General features: G+C 31.8%; 1 protein-coding gene across 1 annotated transcript in view; it reads right to left on the reverse strand.

Annotated features, from left to right (window-relative positions):
- LOC127734578 (uncharacterized) overlaps window positions 1–5,698 on the reverse strand; it is a 41,800-nt gene extending 36,102 nt beyond the window's left edge. The window contains exon 1 of the mRNA XM_052244524.1: window positions 5,585–5,698. The gene's annotated coding sequence lies outside the window, so the exon portion shown is untranslated. The remainder of the gene's footprint in view (window positions 1–5,584) is intronic.
- Window positions 5,699–6,000: the final 302 nt, after the last annotated feature.

Raw genomic sequence — 6,000 nt, forward strand, 5'->3', positions numbered from 1 at the left:
AAATAAAAAATCTAAATACATGGTAAGATTCAGCATATCAAAGAACCCCATATATTCAATTTTTGTTGAAATCAAACAAAGTTTAATTTTGGACCCCAATTTGGACCAACTTGAAAACTGGGCCAAAAATCTAAAATCTAAATACATGTTTAGATTCAGCATATCAAAGAACCCCATATATTCAATTTTTGTTGAAATCAAACAAAGTTTAATTTTGGACCCCAACTTGGACCAACTTGAAAACTGGGCCCATAATCAAAAATCTAAACACATGTTTAGATTCAGCATATCAAAGAACCCCAAGAATTCAATTTTTGTTAAAATCAAACTAAGTTTAATTTTGGACCCTTTGGACCTTAATGTAGACCAATTTAAAAACGGGACCCAAAATTAAAAATCTAAATACACGGTTAGATTTGGCATATCAAAGAACCCCAATAATTCAATTTTTGATGAAATCAAACAAAGTTTAATTTTGGACCCTTTTGACCTCAATATGAACCAATTTGATAGCGGGTCCACAAATAAAAAATCTAAATACATGGTTAGATTCAGCATATCAAAGAACCCCAAGAATTCAATTTTTGATGAAATCAAACAAAGTTTAATTTTGGACCCTTTTGACCTCAATGTGGACAAAGTTGATAATGGGGCCCAAAAATCAAAAATCTAAATACATGGTTAGATTCAGCATATCAAAGAACCCCATATATTCAATTTTTGTTGAAATCAAACACATAGTTTAATTTTGGACCCCGATTTGGACCAACTTGAAAACTGGGCCCATAATCAAAAATCTAAATACATGTTTAGATTCAGCATATCAAAGAACCCTAAAAATTCAATTTTTGTTAAAATCAAACTTAGTTTAATTTTGGACCCTTTTGACCTTAATGTAGACCAATTTGAAAACGGAACCAAAAATTAAGAATCTAAATACACGGTTAGATTCGGCATATCAAAGAACCTCAATAATTCAATTTTTGATGAAATCAAACAAAGTTAAATTTTGGACCCTTTGGACCTCATTGTTGACCAATTTAAAAACGGGGCCCAAAATCCAAAAACTTAATACTTGGTTAGATTCAGCATATTAAAGAACCCCAAGAATTCAAGAATAAAACCCCATTGAAATTGATCAAGAAATAAGCAATTTATACGAAGTATCTTCTTTTGCACAATACTGTGCAATTGAATATTTCTTGCTATTGTGCAATACTGTACAATTGACAATTTCTTGCTATTGGGCAATATTGTGCTATTGGATATATCTTGCTATTGCGCAATACTGTGCAATTGAAGATTTCTTGCTATTGCGCAATACTGTGCAATTGAAGATTTCTTGCAATTGTGCAATACTGTGCAATTGAAAATTTCTTGCTATTGCACAATACTTATTATATAATAATTTACACATCCTGTTTGGTGTGTATCTCCTACCATATCATTATTATTTGCTTTTAAATATTAATCAGAAATAACCAACTTAAAATGGAAAATTTTAAAAGAAAAAAAAAAAATCCCCCCCCCCCCAAATTTTTTGAACCCCCTTATGATTCATCACCCCCAAACTCAATCCCAGCCTTCCCTTTGTGGTATGGTACCTTGCAGAACAATTTCAGAGAGATCCATACACTTACACACAAGTTATTGTCTGGAAGTTACAAAAATGCTTATTTTTGGCCCCTTTTTGGCCCCCTATTCCTAAACGTTTCGGGCAATTACCCACAAACTCAATCCCAACTTTCCCTTTGTGATATGGAACCTTGTAGTACAATTTCAGAAATATCCAAACACTTACACACAAGTTATTGTCATGAAACTAGAAAAATGCCTGTTTTTTGCCCCTTTTTTGGCCCCTAATTCCTAAAATTTTGAGGCAATTACCCCCAAAATCAATTACAGCCTTCCCTTTGTGATATGGAACCTTGTGGTACAATGTCAGAGAGATCCATACACTTACACACAAGTTATTGTCTGGAAGTTACAAAAATGCTTATTTTTGGCCCCTTTTTGGCCCCTAATTCCTTTACTGTTGGTACCATAACCCCCAAAATCAATCCCAACCTTCCTTTTGTGGAATGGAACCTTGTGGTAAAATTTCATAGAGATCCATTCACTTAAACTAAAGTTAGAGTGCGAAAACCAATGTGTCTTCGGACGACGCCGGACGACGCCAGACGACGACGACGACGACGCCAACGTCATACCAATATACGACCAAAAAATTTTCAATTTTTGCGGTCGTATAAAAAACCAAAGACTGAGCAACACATCCTCTACCAAAATTGATGGGTGGTCTCAGGTGCTCAGGAAGGGTAAGTAGATCCTGCTCCACATGTTGCACCTGTCATGTTGCTCATGTATCACATGTATCATGTGTATGTAAAAAAATGGTGATAAGTCTCATTTGGTGATGTCAAATTCCAGGAAGAGAGGACAGAATTGTAATACATGTATTGGGATTCAAATAATTATAAATAAACAGCTGCGCCATGAGCGCATGATAGGCCCGTCGCTTTTTCAAAGAATAAAGTTCAATAACTCCTCAATGTCATATCAGAAAATTATAAAAAATTAAAGGGTGGTTGTTTGAATAGATCTATATAAACCAGTCACCAAAGTTTCATGAAAACTGCTCGAAGCACTTTTGAGCTATTGTCCGAAAACTGGAAAATGCCACTTTTTTAATGAAAAAAAAAACATAACTTGGAAACGTAAATTCTTAAAAATCGAAAGGGAGCTCACATCAATAGATATAAACAATTCACCAACTTTTCTTGCAAATTGGATTAGGCGTTTTTGAGTAATTGTCCGACATGTTGACGAAGGACGGACAACAGTATACCATAATATGTCCTATAAACTGGCGTATAAAAATGATTTATATTTTATAAAGTTCAACCATGCAAAGTGTAAGAAATGTATAGCCATAACATTATTATTAAAATAATAATATTTATTTTTACAGAGACATTAATAACTCTAGATCTGTTGATGAAATTTAAGAAAAAGGGTAATTAGATTAAGAAACAATAGATTTAGAAAAATCCCTATTTATCATGTTTATTATAAGAAGCAGTAAAGAGTACTTCTGAACATGCTGAAGAGCTGTAACTTTGACCTGACATTTGGTATTAATGTTTTACTTTAGTTTGACAATCTTCAGCAACTGTCAAGGCAACGAATAACAATATATGATACATTGGTAATTTTCTAGCAATCATATCCTCATGATCTTGTTGAATCTTAATTTCCTGTACATCATTAGGGCTAATATCACCGTAGAGAGAAATCACAATATTTGCAATCAAATTGCAGGTCAACAATTATATTCTTAAAGCTGTATAACAACCACAGGTATATCAATCAACAGTATTAACAGTATTATCTATACTAATGTACAAAAAATGTATGATTATCAAAAAATAATTGAGTAGGGTTTGGACCACTGGTACTGCAGATGGATCATACATAATTGAAGTACTGGCTTAATAAGTGAATAATAAAAGATTGTTTGTTTTGTATAGGTTGTAAAGATTTGATATTTATGTCTAAATAAAAACTTAATTATAAAATAGTTTTTCTATAATATCCCTACCTATGGCTCTAATTTTTAAAGTAATGGTAGCTGAACAACAAATATTTTTAATTTGGACTAAATGTAATAATCAATGTATCAAATGATTAATGTTGGTTTTTATAGATAATTCTAAATAGGATCTTGAACAGATATACTGGAAATACATTTTATTTGTCTTAGTACATGTCATATTTTCCTTCACCTTAAAATGGAATACAAATTTGATGCATTCACACTCATGATCAGCATCATTCAGAAAAAAAACAAAACCCCAAAAACTAGTGTCACGTACAAGGTCAAGTACACATTCATTTCATGCACCCCCTTTTGCGAACCTTAATATTTTGTTCCAATAACGAAGTATTTTTCCTTTTCAAGCAATAGAATGTTCATGTACATGTAGCACTTCTAAATGTGCCAGGGGCGTAGCTAGGTATCAAATGATCTGTAGGCACAAATTACGGCAGGGTGTTGGCTTAAGGCCCCCAGCTGGTCCATGTATGTTTCTACAATTGACTGATTACGTTGACATTTTTTTTAATAAATTTTTTTTGGAGCAAAAAAAAAATGATTGTAACTGGGACAGTGTCTGTTGATCTTTATCTTGTTTTATTCAGTTTTCACAATAATTACTTTATATGAAAGCTGTCCAACAAATTAAATCATGGCACTCAACGAGCGGGACTGCAACATTTAAAGGTAGCAATAGACATATACATACATGACATATATGTGCAATGGACGATTTGACATAAACTATTACATTATACAAGTTTATCATATATGACATGTATTTCCTCTATAACTCATCTTACTTAAATGCAGTACATGTATATCATCAAGTCCAATTTGAATAATTTAAAGCATACATGATTTTAAATTTAAAAGTGACTGACTGATCTGAAGCATCTATTACAAACCACTAAAACCCCATTTGAAGGTCATAGTTAAGGCATAACATGCATCCATTAGTCAACTCAATAATGGTATGTGTATATAAACTTTTGAACATATTGAACTTTTTTTACATGGCAAAAAAATGTGGAAGAATGCATATAGATTGTGTGCATTATTTCAACTCATATAAAAACAAAAAAAAATAGCAATCAATGCAATCTACAGCAATATTGCAACTCAATCACTGAGAATATATTATTTCACTTTTCAGTGTAATTATTAAATTTCCCTTTTTGGGCCTAAAGGCTAAACATGCTAAATGTATAAGTAATTATACAAAGCCACTGGTATTTAAAAATATTCAGTAATACTTTTAAGCTAATAAGGCATACTGAATCCAAAGAAGCTAAGGAGAATTTAAATCTGTCACTGATCATATAATGCATTAATTTTGATACCCCCCTTTACAAGTCAAATTGATTGTATGATTGAAACACACATGAACATCTATCCCAATATAGACATTAACAAATACAATGTCACTTCAAGCATGACAATTATGACTAAAAAAATCCATGTGACAATGTCATGATGTTGTGTAATTTTTAAAAGACATATTTTAATCTTAGTCATGCATGACAGCTCATTAGATGTAAAACAAAATTAGTGTTCACTTGACATGTTAATAAAAAAATGTTGCTTGTATTTTTAAAATATTTTAATGAATAAAATATTACATAGAATTGTACGAAAAGTGTGTGCTCCGGGAACGTATCCGGGCTTTACTAAATACCTAATGTAATTCGATTCTTCTAATTCGGTCGGGATTGATTACACAGATGTATGGTTCAATAATCGAAAATTTTCGAAAATAACAATGTTAATATAATTACTTCTATTTGAGCCCTCAAAAACAAGTAAAAATGCACCTTATATTTGGCAAATTAGAATGTAAATACATGTTTATTTCCTTGAATACATAATTTCTTTGTGTGCGGGCAGGAAACAGAAAATCGATAGTGAATCCGCATCACGAATTTATCGTTCTATAAATACAACACATTTAGCATTGTTTGTGTGTCAACAAACAGTATAAAAACTTACCTTAGATAAAGAAATGTTGCAATTAATCTATTTAATCCGTTTATAACGATTATTTATCTAAATTTCGCTCATGACATATTTGGTAATTTGGGATGCAATTTCGTGAGTTCGAGGCTTTCGGCTGCAAAAATTATAATATTCAGTTAAAAGAAATCGGATGCGGACGGAACGAAAATGGGGACGGTCGAATATATTTATAAGTATATATTTTCTTCATTAGATACACATTTTGACGGTCGAATGTATTATTTTCGCTCATTGTTTACTTCATAAAATCTATATTGATTTTCACATGATGTACAGTAATATATTCTTGTATATTTGTTAAGTATTACAGATTAAGACATTACGGAAAGAGGAGGATGGCATACGTTCCTTTTGATAAAAAATAGCAATTTAGGGTATACTGACTATTT

The sequence above is a fragment of the Mytilus californianus genome, unplaced genomic scaffold (genome assembly GCF_021869535.1).
Source record: "Mytilus californianus isolate M0D057914Y unplaced genomic scaffold, xbMytCali1.0.p SCAF_3, whole genome shotgun sequence".
Taxonomy (NCBI): Eukaryota; Metazoa; Mollusca; class Bivalvia; order Mytilida; family Mytilidae; genus Mytilus; species Mytilus californianus.